The sequence below is a fragment of the Salmo salar genome, chromosome 15 (genome assembly GCF_965601325.2).
Source record: "Salmo salar chromosome 15, fSalSal1, whole genome shotgun sequence".
NCBI lineage: Eukaryota > Metazoa > Chordata > Actinopteri > Salmoniformes > Salmonidae > Salmo > Salmo salar.
Window position 1 is genome coordinate 3,308,155 of NC_138305.1, and position 14,346 is coordinate 3,322,500.

At 47.1% G+C, this 14,346-nt stretch overlaps 1 protein-coding gene and 1 non-coding gene across 6 annotated transcripts in view; one reads left to right on the forward strand and one right to left on the reverse strand.

Moving 5' to 3' along the window:
• tjp2b (tight junction protein 2b (zona occludens 2)) overlaps window positions 1-14,346 on the forward strand; it is a 302,522-nt gene that overhangs the window by 160,629 nt on the left and 127,547 nt on the right. The gene's annotated exons all lie outside the window — the stretch shown is intronic.
• trnas-uga (transfer RNA serine (anticodon UGA)) lies at window positions 14,040-14,136 on the reverse strand. The gene is made up of 2 exons: window positions 14,098-14,136; window positions 14,040-14,077 (listed from the first exon to the last, which is right to left on the reverse strand). It is a non-coding gene; the product is annotated as a tRNA-Ser (tRNA).

Genomic DNA, 14,346 nt, shown 5'->3' on the forward strand with positions numbered 1-14,346 from the left:
ACAGTGTAGACATTGTTAATGTTGTAAATGACTATTGTAGCTGGAAACGGATGATTTTTTTTATGGAATATCTAGATAGGTGTAAAGAGGCCCATTATCAGCAACCATCACTCCTGTGTTCCAATGGCAAGTTGTGTTAGCTAATCCAAGTTTATCATTTTAGAAGGCTAATTGATCATTAGAAACCCCATTTGCAATTACTTTAGCACAGCTGAAAACGGTTCTGATTAAAGAAGCAATAAAACTGGCCTTCTTTAGACTAGTTGAGTATCTGGAGCATCAGCATTTGTGGATTTGATTCCAGGATCAAAATGGCCAGAAACAAAGACCTTACTTCTGAAACTCGTCAGTCTATTCTTGTTCTGAGAAATGAAGGCTATTCCATTCGAGAAATTGCCAAGAAACTGAAGATCTCGTACAACGCTGTGTACTACTCCCTTCACAGAACAGCGCAAACTGGCTCTAACCAGAATAGAAAGAGGCGTAGGAGGCACAACTGAGCAAGAGGACAAGTACATTAGAGTGTCTAGTTTGAGAAACAGACGCCTCACAAGTCCTCAACTGGCAGCATCATTAAATAGTACCCTCAAAACACCAGTCTCAACGTCAACAGTGAAGAGGCAACTCCAGGATGCTGGCCTTCTAGGCAGCTGCCGACCAAAAGCCTGCGACTTGTCTTAATCAATCAGTGTGATTTTGTTTCACTGAATCTCTGTCTGTATATTTCATTAGGCTAATTGATCTCTGGCTGGATGTGGTATAGTGCATCTATCACTGAACAGAAACATTTAGCATGCTATAATGTAGCCTAAATCAAGTGTTTATCTATCACTGAACAGAAACATTTAGCATGCTATAATGTAGCCTAAATCAAGTGTTTATCTATCACTGATCAGAAACATTTAGCATGCTATCATGTAGCCTAAATCAAGTGTTTATCTGTCACTGATCAGAAACATTTAGCATGCTATCATGTAGCCTAAATCAAGTGTGTTATTTGGCTTTTGATTCACGTATAGAGGAGCCTTATATAATCTATCCACCATCAAGCTGTTCGAGCACATCCTGTTTTATCTAATGTAACTTACTTCAACATGATAATCAATCATTCATTCATGTTGTTACACAGCATACGAGTCATTTATGCGTTTAAATACAACCAGCATTTTATTTTGAAAACAAATAAAGGTAGCATTGAATAATTAAACAATAGGCCTAAATAAATAACTAGATTTTCTTTTAAACACCCATTTAAATAATCGCTCAAAAGCCCTGTGTTTTGAATGTATGTTTTATTCTGAAATGACATTTGTATCATTTATGGGTCTTTTTTTCGATGGTTTAAAAGGTCCAACAAGGCTCTTTAGCAGGGCAGTCATATTTTGTTAGGCTGTATCAGCGTTAACAGATGCCACTGAAATATGGGCTACTCCTGATTCTGAGATGCCATGTCTGTCATGGTTTCATTGATCATCATTCACTTCAGCTTATTCGTAGTGCACTTACTTCAGCTTATTTGTAGTGCACTTCAGCTTATTCGTAGTGCACTTACTTCAGCTTATTTGTAGTGCACTTCAGCTTATTTGTAGTGCACTTCAGCTTATTCGTAGTGCACTTCAGCTTATTCGTAGTGCACTTCAGCTTATTCGTAGTGCACTTCAGCTTATTCGTAGTGCACTTCAGCTTATTCGTAGTGCACTTCAGCTTATTCGTATCGCAATTTGGAAAATTTCAATGATCATAAAAATGTGTTTCATGGCGACACATTTCTTTGGCCCGACCAATACTGGAATCCTGGCGCTGCTAGTGTCTGTTTCTGCTGAGAGGGATCGGTAGGAAAAGGTACCCAGACAGTCCGTTACACGGCAAGCCAGAAACCGACCGATATCATTGGGCCACGTCAGGTTCGGGCGGAGAAGGACAACTCTAACCCAGTGTCCTTCAGCTAGGCTCAGTTTACAACTAGTAGAGATTAAAGAGAGGCAAGAAGGCTGCACCAAAACACAACACAACAATACACACATCTACACAACAATGCAATACAAAACACAACAATACAATACAACGCACATCTACACAACAATACACACAACACAACAAACACACATCTACACAACAATACACACACCACAACAATGCAATACACATCTACACCACAACACAATACACACAACACAACAATGCAATACACATCTACACAACAATATAATACACACAATACAACAATACAATACACACATCTACACAACACAACAATACAACACACATCTACACCACACAACAATACAACACAGATCTACACAACACAACAATTAAACACACATCTACACAACAAAACAATAAAACAACATTTACACAACACAACAAACACACATCTACACAACAATACGATACAACACACATCTACACAACAATACACACACCACAACAATGCAATACACATCTACACCACAACACAATACACACAACACAACAATGCAATACACATCTACACCACAACACAATACACACAACACAACAATACAATACACATCTACACAACAATACACATCTACACAACAATATAATACACACAACAATACAATACACACATCTACACAACACAACAATTAAACACACATCTACACAACAAAACAATAAAACAACATTTACACAACAATACAACACACATCTACACAACACAACAATACAATACAACCCAACACACATCTTCACAACACAGCCAGGCATAACATAACGCAACACAACAGATGTACACAAAACATTGACAGTACACAGGCCAAACATTCCTCCTCGTTCAACTATGCACTCATTACACACACAACAACAACCCCCCCAATCCCCTCATCCCTTGTTGCTGTGTCATTGGAGGTCTCTGCCCCCCCCCCCCATCCCCTCATCCCTTGTTGCTGTGTCATTGGAGGTCTCTGCCCCCCCCCCCATCCCTCATCCCTTGTTGCTGTGTCATTGGAGGTCTCTGCCACCCCCCATCCCCTCATCCCTTGTTGCTGTGTCATTGGAGGTCTCTGCCCCCCCCCCATCCCCTCATCCCTTGTTGCTGTGTCATTGGAGGTCTCGCCCCCCCCCCATCCCCTCATCCCTTGTTGCTGTGTCATTGGAGGTCTCTGCCCCCCCATCCCCTCATCCCTTGTTGCTGTGTCATTGGAGGTCTCTCCCAACAGATATTTGCCCTCAGTCAGTCATGAGGACACACAATTAGTCTCGTGTGTGTGTGTGTGTGTGTGTGTGTGTGTGTGTGTGTGTGTGTGTGTGTGTGTGTGTGTGTGTGTGTGTGTGTGTGTGTGAGAAAGAGAATTTAGGGCAGCATTGTATTAGGATTACGTAAAACTGGAGGGAGCGGGCGAATTGGGGTAATTTGATGTTTCCTGAGAGAGAGAGAGGGAGAGAGGGAGAGAGAGAGAGAGAGAGAGAGAGAGAGAGAGAGAGAAAGAGAGAGAGGGGGGGGGGGGGGAGTGAGGGTAGAGGGGATAATTATTTGACACATTGGAAAGAATTAACAAAAAAACTGAGCAAACTAGAATGCTATTTGACCCTAAACAGAGAGAACACAGTGGAAGAATACTTGACCACTGTGACTGACCCAAACTTAAGGAAAGCTTTGACTATGTACAGACTCAGTGAGCATAGCCTTGCTATTGAGAAAGGCTGCCATAGGCAGACATGGTTCTCAAGAGAAGACAGGCTATGTGCACACTGCCCACAAAATGAGGTGGAAACTGAGCTGCACTTCCTAACCTCCTGCCAAATGTATGACCATATTAGAGACACATATTTCCCTCAGATTACACAGACCCACAAAGAATTTGAGGTGAAATATCATATTAAGGTGTGAGACCTGTTTCCAGGGCAACCAGTGGAACACAACAACATTGTGAATACAACCCATGTGGATCTGTTTATCTTCCTACTTTAACTACCGTGTTTTCACATTGTGTTACAACACCGTACTCAGCCAATAGTAGAACATTTCAAATGTCTAGATTTAAAAAAAAAAAAAAAATTTTGTGAGTGTAATGTTTATTTGTTAATTTCCCTTTTTGTTTATTGTCTATTTCACTCGCTTTGCCAATATAAATATATGTTTCCCATGCCAATAAAGCCCTTAGAGACAGAGAGAGAGAGAATGAATAGTGGAGGAGGGAAAGGAGAGCGTTGCAGGAGGGAGGGAGGGAGGACCTGTCGGACGGATGAGAGACCCTGACTCCCGTCCCGCCCGCCGCCCGCATGACTTGTGTTGTGTAGCGAGGCGGTTGACGTGTTGACAGCTCTCCGCAGGAAGTGGGTTCACACTCAGGACTCTGCGGGGAGGAGGAGGAGGAAGCGTGAGTTGTGTTTATTTTTAGTTGCCCCTGGGTCGACTAATCTGTTATGCCACGCCAGTTTAATGGGATTGAGCTGTCTCCAGTAGGCATAGGACTGTACGACCGACCGGAGGGCTGCTCGCTGGGTTCTCTGCTGCGCCCCACCGCACCATGGTGTCAGGGTCTGAACCAAACCAGCCTAGTCTGGTGCCATACAAACAGAGCACTGAGCCAGACATGACTCGAACGTAGCCGAGCCATGGATAAGAAACGTCAGCGGGTGTCGATGAGATCGCGGGAGATGAGATGAGCGATGAATCTGGACTGCCTGCAGTTGGGGGACTGGTGTTCGGCAGCACGGGGGAGTCCATGGCTGCACCACACGGATGAGGGCCAGGGTGGAGGGGGCCGGGACCAGGGCCGGTGTTCGGCAGCACGGGGGAGTCCATGGCTGCACCACACGGATGAGGGCCAGGGTGGAGGGGGCCGGGACCAGGGCCGGTGGAGGGCAGCATGGGGGAGTCCATGGCTGCACCACACGGATGACGGCCAGGGTGGAGGGGGCCGGGACCAGGGCCGGTGGAGGGCAGCAGGGTGGCCGGGTAAAGCTGGACCCAGGCCGGAGGGGCCTCTCCTGGGAGGACCGTGGCTCAAACCGGAGGAATGTAGAAGCACCGTGGTGGTGCTCTACAACCCCGCTGGAAACACCTGCTTCCTCATACTGGTACTAGAGAAGGAGAGAGATGATCACTCACCTCCTTAGAGGACAAAGTCTCTAGCTCTGATCCTTAGAGGACAAAGTCTCTATCTCTGATCCCTAGAGGACAAAGTCTCTAGCTCTGATCCATAGAGGACAAAGTCTCTAGCTCTGATCCTTAGAGGACAAAGTCTCTAGCTCTGATCCTTAGAGGACAAAGTCTCTAGCTCTGATCCCTAGAGGACAAAGTCTCTAGCTCTGATCCCTAGAGGACAAAGTCTCTAGCTCTGATCCCTAGAGGACAAAGTCTCTAGCTCTGATCCATAGAGGACAAAGTCTCTAGCTCTGATCCTTAGAGGACAAAGTCTCTAGCTCTGATCCTTAGAGGACAAAGTCTCTAGCTCTGATCCTTAGAGGACAAAGTCTCTAGCTCTGATCCCTAGAGGACAAAGTCTCTAGCTCTGATCCTTAGAGGACAAAGTCTCTAGCTCTGATCCTTAGAGGACAAAGTCTCTAGCTCTGATCCCTAGAGGACAAAGTCTCTAGCTCTGATCCTTAGAGGACAAAGTCTCTAGCTCTGATCCTTAGAGGACAAAGTCTCTAGCTCTGATCCTTAGAGGACAAAGTCTCTAGCTCTGATCCTTAGAGGACAAAGTCTCTAGCTCTGATCCTTAGAGGACAAAGTCTCTAGCTCTGATCCTTAGAGGACAAAGTCTCTAGCTCTGATCCCTAGAGGACAAAGTCTCTTCCTGCTCTCTCTCCCTCTTTCCCTCTCTCCCTCTCTCCCTTCTCTCCCTCTCTCCATGCTCTCTCTCCCTCTTTCCCTCTCTCCTTCTCTCCCTCTCTCCATGCTCTCTCGCTCTCTCTCTCTGCTCTCTCTCTCTCTGCTCTCTCTCCCTGCTCTCCACTTTCCCTTAGATCCCTTGCTCTCTCCTAAACTCGCTCTCTCAATTATTTTCCGCTCCCTGGCTTTCTTGCTTGTCTTTGTTTGGTTGTAGACTAGTTGTTTGGTTGTAGGAGCGAGTGTCACAGTATGAAGTATGTTAAGTTGCGTATCAGGGAAAGTTGTCTTCCGGCAGATAGCTACACCTGTGGTTGAAAAGTGTACTGCTCCTAGAGGCAGTTGTCCTGAGAAACACTTTTTACTTATTTTAATTTGCTGATGAATATTAGAGACTCATACTCCCAGAGATCTCAGTCAGTGTGTGTGTGTGTATGTGTGTGTGATGAGAAGATCTCCATCTCTCGTGCTAGCAGAGTGGGTGAGGATTTTTGCATCATTTGGAGGTTGGTGGCATTTAGCTGTGTGATTTGCATGACGGTCAGTCAGTCTATCAGTCTGTGGACAGTTGGGTGGGTGCGGGGTGGGATGGGAACAGTTGTTTCCGGGTGGATAGGGGGAAGCAATGTGTCAGGTCAGTCCATCCTGTGGGTCCAGTAGGCGTGTTTTACGCTACATCTGGCTCCCTGGAACAGATAGAGATATGACCTCATGCCGTTCACACTGGACCAGATAGGAACAGATAGAGATATGACCTCATGCCGTTCACACTGGACCAGATAAGAACAGATAGAGATATGACCTCGTGCCGTTCACACTGGACCAGATAGGAACAGATAGAGATATGGCCTCGTGCCGTTCACACTGGACCAGATAGGAACAGATAGAGATATGGCCTCGTGCCGTTCACACTGGACCAGATAGGAACAGATAGAGATATGGCCTCGTTCCGTTCACACTGGACCAGATAGGAATAGATAGAGATATGACCTCATGCTGTTCATACTGGATACAGGAGATAGCAGAGAGGATAGTACTCATGCCGTTCACACTGGATACAGGAGATAGCAGAGACGATAGTACTTATGCTGTTCACACTGGACACAGGAGATCACAGAGTGGATAGTAGCCAGGGGGAGACCGGAGATAGCATAGAGGACAGTACTCGGGGGAGACAGGAGATAGCATAGAGGATAGTACTCAGGGGTAGACCGGAGTTAGCAGAGAGGATAGTAGTCAGGGGGAGACCGGAGTTAGCAGAGAGGATAGTACTCAGGGGGAGACCGGAGATTGCAGAGAGGATAGTACTCGGGGGGAGACAGGAGATAGCAGAGAGGATAGTACTCGGGGGGAGACAGGAGATAGCAGAGAGGATAGTACTCGGGGGAGACAGGAGATAGCAGAGAGGATAGTAGCCAGGGGGAGACAGGAGATACCATAGAGGATAGTAGCCAGGGGGAGACAGGAGATAGCAGAGAGGATAGTACTCGGGGAGACAGGAGAAAGCAGAGAGGATAGTAGCCAGGGGGAGACAGGAGATAGCAGAGAGGATAGTAGCCAGGGGGAGACAGGAGATAGCAGAGAGGATAGTAGCCAGGGGGGAGACAGGAGATAGCAGAGAGGATAGTAGCCAGGGGGAGACAGGAGATAGCAGAGAGGATAGTAGCCAGGGGGAGACAGGAGATAGCAGAGAGGATAGTACTCGGGGAGACAGGAGAAAGCAGAGAGGATAGTACTCGGGGAGATAGGAGATAGCATAGAGGATAGTAGCCAGGGGGAGACAGGAGATAGCAGAGAGGATAGTAGCCAGGGGGAGACAGGAGATAGCAGAGAGGATAGTACTCGGGGAGACAGGAGATAGCAGAGAGGATAGTACTCGGGGAGACAGGAGAAAGCAGAGAGGATAGTACTCAGGGGGAGACAGGAGATAGCATAGAGGATAGTAGCCAGGGTTGCAGGATAGCTCGGACAGGTGTCTGTGGCTGTAGGTGGTTTGTGTGTGTACGTGCATTTGCGTCCGTGTGTGCATTTGTGCATTTGCATATGTGTCTGTATGGTGTGGGAGCTTTGAGTGTGTCAGATCAGAAGTGTGTGTGTGTGTGTGTGTGTGTGTGTGTGTGTGTGTGTGTGTGTGTGTGTGTGTGTGTGTGTGTGTGTGTGTGTGTGTGTGTGTTTTCTTGTCTTAAATAAGACCAGCATGTCAGTCCTCATGGGAGAGCTATCTCCTCTTGCTGAGATGTCTGAAGTGCAGCAGTAGACACTGCATGGCATACACACACACACACACACACACACACACACACACACACACACTGCCAGGGCTCATATAGAGTACACTCAGCTCAGTTCTAAGAAGGATACAGTATAATCTACTCCCAGTAGTACTAGTACCTAAACTAACACCTGTACCATCTGTCTGACTGTCTGACTGGCTGAGTGGCTGACTGACTGGCTGGCTGCCTGGCTGACTGGCTGACTGGCTGGCTGGCTGGCTGCCTGTCTGGCTGTCTGGCTGACTGTCTGGCTGGCTGACTGTCTGGCTGGCTGACTGTCTGTCTGGCTGGCTGACTGTCTGGCTGTCTTGCTGTCTGACTGACTGGCTGACTGTCTGGCTGACTGACTGGCTGACTGGCTGGCTGGCTGCCTGACTGGCTGGCTGACTGGCTGGCTGGCTGTCTGACTGGCTGACTGACTGTCTTGGCTGACCGACTGGCTGGCTGACTGACTGTCTGGCTGACTGACTGGCCAGCCAGATCGTCAGACAGATTAATGACTTTGTTTACTAGTGGATCACCAGGTGCATGCATACTGATTGTGTACAGGACTTAGTGAAGCAGCATGGTTGTCCGTATGGGGCCCTGATCCTGGTTAGTTTGCCTGCTGCACGGGGATTAGCTCATAGTTTAAGTGTATTTGTTCTGCAGAGACTAGAGGTCAACCGATTATGATTTTTCAACGCCGATACCGAGTATTGGAGGGCCAAAACCCGATACCGATTAATCGAACAATTTTTTTATTTTTTTTATTTGTAATAATGACAATTACAACAATACTGAATGAACACTTATTTTAACTTAATATAATACATCAATAAAATCAATTTAGCCTCAAATAAATTATGAAACATGTTCAATTTGGTTTAAATAATGCAAAAACAAAGTGTTGTCGAAGAAAGTAAAAGTGAAATATGTGCCATGTAAGAAAGCTAACGTTTAAGTTCCTTGCTCAGAACATGAGAACATATGAAAGCTGGTGGTTCCTTTTAACATGAGTCTTCAATATTCCCAGGTAATGAAGTTTTAGGTTGTAGTTATTATAGGACTATTTCTCTCTCTATATGATTTGTATTTCATATACCTTTGACTATTGGATGTTCCTATAGGCACTTTAGTATTGCCAGTGTAACAGCATAGCTTCCGTCCCTCTCCTCGCCCCTACCTGGGCTCGAACCAGGAACACATCGACAACAGCCACCCTCGAAGCAGCGTTACCTATGCAGAGCAAGGGGAACAACTACTCCAAGTCTCAGAGCGAGTGACGTTTGAAATGCTATTAGCGCGCACCCGCTAACTAGCTAACCATTTCACATCGGTTACACCAGCCTAATCTTGGGAGTTGATAGGCTTGAAGTCATAAACAGTGCAATGCTTGAAGCACAGCGAAGAGCTGCTGGCAAAACACACGAAAGTGCTGTTTGAATGAATGCTTACGAGCCTGCTGCTGTAATATCATCAACCATGTGTAGTTAACTAGTGATTATGATTGATTGATTGTTTTTTATAAGATAAGTTTAATGCTAGCTAGCACCTTACCTTGGCTTCTTACGGCATTCGCGTAACAGGCAGGCTCCTCGTGGAGTGCAATGTAAAGCAGGTGGTTAGAGCGTCGGACTAGTTAACGTAAGGTTGCAAGATTGAATCCGCGAGCTGACAAGGTATAAATCTGTCGTTCTGCCCCTGAACAAGGCAGTTCACCCACCGTTCCTAGGCCATCATTGAAAATAAGGATGTGTTCTTAACTGACTTGCCTAGTTAAATAAAGGTAAAAAAAATATATATATTCTTATTTTTTTAAATCTGCCAAATCGGCGTCCAAAAATACCGATTTCCGATTGTTATGAAAACTTGAAATCGGCCCTAATTAATCGGCCATTCCGATTAATCGGTGGACCTCTAGCAGAGACCATAAGCAGCTTGGTTATCAAGACACAGTCCACAGCGGTTGGACGCTCTGCTCCGCTCGTACCTAAACCCTCGCCATTCTGTTCTGCTCATACCCAGACCCTCGCCATTCTGTTCCACTCATACCCTCGCCATTCTGTTCTGCTCGTACCCAGACTCTCGCCATTCTGCTCCGCTCGTACCCAGACCCTTGCCATTCTGCTCCGCTCGTACCCAGACCCTCGCCATTCTGCTCCGCTTGTACCCAGACCCTCGCCATTCTGCTCCGCCCCTCCCTAATGTCTCCTCTCTAATGTCTCCTCTCTGTCTCCTCTCTAATGTCTCCTCCCTAATGTCTCCTCCCTAATGTCTCTTCCCTAATGTCTCCTCTCTAATGTCTCCTCCCTAATGTCTCCTCCCTAATGTCTCCCCCCTAATGTCTCCTCCCTAATGTCTCCTCTCTAATGTCTCCTCTCTAATGTCTCCTCCCTAATGTCTCCTCCCTAATGTCTCCTCCCTAATGTCTCCTCTCTAATGTCTCCTCCCTAATGTCTCCTCCCTAATGTCTCCTCCCTAATGTCTCCTCCCTAATGTCTCCTCTCTAATGTCTCCTTTCTAATGTCTCCTCGCCATTGTCTCCTCTCTGTCTCCTCCCTAATGTCTCCTCTCTAATGTCTCCTCTCTAATTGTGTCTCCTCTCTGTCTCCTCCCTAATGTCTCCTCTCTAATGTCTCCTCTCTAATGTCTCCTCCCTAATGTCTCCTCTCTATCTCCTCCCTAATGTCTCCTCTCTGTCTCCTCTCTAATGTCTCCTCCCTAATGTCTCCTCCCTAATGTCTCCTCCCTAATGTCTCCTCTCTAATGTCTCCTCTCTAATGTCTCCTCTCTAATGTCTCCTCGCCATTGTCTCCTCTCTAATGTCTCCTCTCTAATGTCTCCTCTCTAATGTCTCCTCTCTAATGTCTCCTCTCTAATGTCTCCTCCCTAATGTCTCCTCCCTAATGTCTCCTCTCTAATGTCTCCTCCCTAATGTCTCCTCCCTAATGTCTCCTCCCTAATGTCTCCTCTCTAATGTCTCCTCTCTAATGTCTCCTCGCTATTGTCTCCTCTCTGTCTCCTCCCTAATGTCTCCTCTCTAATGTCTCCTCCCTAATGTCTCCTCTCTGTCTCCTCTCTAATGTCTCCTCCCTAATGTCTCCTCCCTAATGTCTCCTCTCTGTCTCCTCCCTAATGTCTCCTCTCTGTCTCCTCCCTAATGTCTCCTCTCTGTCTCCTCTCTGTCTCCTCTCTGTCTCCTCTCTAATGTCTCCTCCCTAATGTCTCCTCCCTAATGTCTCCTCTCTGTCTCCTCTCTAATGTCTCCTCGCCATTGTCTCCTCTCTAATGTCTCCTCTCTAATGTCTCCTCTCTAATGTCTCCTCTCTGTCTCCTCTCTAATGTCTCCTCCCTAATGTCTCCTCTCTGTCTCCTCCCTAATGTCTCCTCGCCATTGTCTCCTCTCTAATGTCTCTTCCCTAATGTCTCCTCCCTAATGTCTCCTCTCTAATGTCTCCTCCCTAATGTCTCCTCCCTAATGTCTGCTCTCTAATGTCTCCTCCCTAATGTCTCCTCCCTAATGTCTCCTCCCTAATGTCTCCTCTCTGTCTCCTCCCTAATGTCTCCTCGCCATTGTCTCCTCTCTAATGTCTCTTCCCTAATGTCTCCTCCCTAATGTCTCCTCTCTAATGTCTCCTCTCTAATGTCTCCTCCCTAATGTCTCCTCCCTAATGTCTCCTCTCTAATGTCTCCTCCCTAATGTCTCCTCTCTGTCTCCTCCCTAATGTCTCCTCCCTAATGTCTCCTCCCTAATGTTTCCTCCCTAATGTCTCCTCTCTAATGTCTCCTCCCTAATGTCTCCTCCCTAATGTCTCCTCTCTGTCTCCTCCCTAATGTCTCCTCCCTAATGTCTCCTCTCTGTCTCCTCCCTAATGTCTCCTCCCTAATGTCTCCTCTCTGTCTCCTCCCTAATGTCTCCTCGCCATTGTCTCCTCTCTGTCTCCTCTCTAATGTCTCCTCTCTAATGTCTCCTCTCCAATGTCCCCTCTCAGACACAGACACGTTGTCTGTCTAAGAAGTGTTTTTAACAGGGTCTGATCTCAACTTTGCTGGAGCTGCCTGCTTCCATCAGTGTCGTCAGCCTCCTACCAGTGGACTGGCTGGGGGTCTGTAGAACCAAGGGTTTGCAGTACATTGCAATGTGTTGTTAGGCTATGCACGGTATGGTACACACATGAAAACATGCACACATACACAGAGCGAGAGAGAGAAGCCATCCCCACTAATTGTGTGTTCTCATGACCGATTGAGGGCAAATGTCTGGGGAGGGGGCAGAGAGAGAGGAAGGTGGGACACTGAAGGATGAGAGAGGGAGTGGGATATAGAGAGACAGAGAGAGAGGATAGTGGGACACTGAAGGATGAGACAGAGAGAGGATGGTGGGACACTGAAGGATGAGAGAGGGAGAGGCATGGTGGGACACTGAAGGATGAGACAGAGAGAGGATGGTGGGACACTGAAGGATGAGAGAGGGAGTGGGATATAGAGAGACAGAGAGAGAGGATAGTGGGACACTGAAGGATGAGACAGAGAGAGGATAGTGGGACACTGAAGGATGAGAGAGGGAGTGGGATATAGAGAGACAGACAGAGAGGATAGTGGGACACTGAAGGATGAGACAGAGAGAGGATAGTGGGACACTGAAGGATGAGAGAGGGAGTGGGATATAGAGAGACAGAGAGAGAGGATAGTGGGACACTGAAGGATGAGACAGAGAGAGGATAGTGGGACACTGAAGGATGAGAGAGGGAGTGGGATATAGAGAGACAGACAGAGAGGATAGTGGGACACTGAAGGATGAGACAGAGAGAGGATAGTGGGACACTGAAGGATGAGAGAGGGAGTGGGATATAGAGAGACAGAGAGAGAGGATAGTGGGACACTGAAGGATGAGACAGAGAGAGGATAGTGGGACACTGAAGAATGAGAGAGGGAGAGGATGGTGGGACACTGAAGGATGAGAGAGGGAGTGGGATATAGAGAGACAGAGAGAGAGGATAGTGGGACACTGAAGGATGAGAGAGGGAGTGGGATATAGAGAGACAGAGAGAGAGGATAGTGGGACACTGAAGGATGAGACAGAGAGAGGATAGTGGGACACTGAAGAATGAGAGAGGGAGAGGATGGTGGGACACTGAAGGATGAGAGAGGGAGTGGGATATAGAGAGACAGAGAGAGAGGATAGTGGGACACTGAAGGATGAGAAAGGGAGTGGGATATAGAGAGACAGAGAGAGAGGATAGTGGGACACTGAAGGATGAGAGAGGGAGTGGGATATAGAGAGACAGAGAGAGAGGATAGTGGGACACTGAAGGATGAGACAGAGAGAGGATAGTGGGACACTGAAGGATGAGAGAGGGAGTGGGATATAGAGAGACAGAGAGAGAGGATAGTGGGACACTGAAGGATGAGAAAGGGAGTGGGATATAGAGAGACAGAGAGAGAGGATAGTGGGACACTGAAGGATGAGACAGAGAGAGGATGGTGGGACACTGAATGATGAGAAAGGGAGTGGGATATAGCGAGACAGAGAGAGAGGATAGTGGGACACTGAAGGATGAGACAGAGAGAGGATGGTGGGACACTGAAGGATGAGAGAGGGAGTGGGATATAGCGAGACAGAGAGAGAGGGAGGGAGAGAGAGAGATAGGAGGAGATGAATGCTGTGTTGTAAGGAATCTCTTGATGGGGATGTTGTTGTGTGTGTAATGAGTACATAATTGAACGAGGAGGAATGTTTGGCCCGTGTACTGTCGATCTGTTGTGGTGTGTAAATGTTTTGTGTTGTGATGCAGCCTGCCTCTCTCTAATCCCCAGTACAGTGATTATAATCTGAGCCTAGCTGAGGGACACCGGGTAGAACCATGCATTTACATTACATTTACATTTTAGTCATTTAGCAGACGCTCTTATCCAGAGCGACTTACAGTAGTGAATGCTTACATTTCATTTCATTTATTTTTATAAAAAAAAAAAAAAATGCACTGGCCCCCCGTGGGAATCGAACCCACAACCCTGGCGTTGCACACACCATGCTGGCGTTTCAAACACCATGCTCTACCAACTGAGCCACAGGGAGGAGAGGTGGGGCTTGACTGTCTGTCACTTCAGGACGGCAGGTACCCTAGTGGTTAGAGCGTTGGGCTGAAAGGTGAAAGGTTGCTGGATCGAATCCCAGAGCTGACAAGGTAAAAATCTGTTGTTCTGCCCCTGAGCAAGGTAGTTAACCCACTGCTCCCTGTGGATGTGTATTAAGGCAGCACTCCTGCACCTCTCTGATTCAGAGGAGTT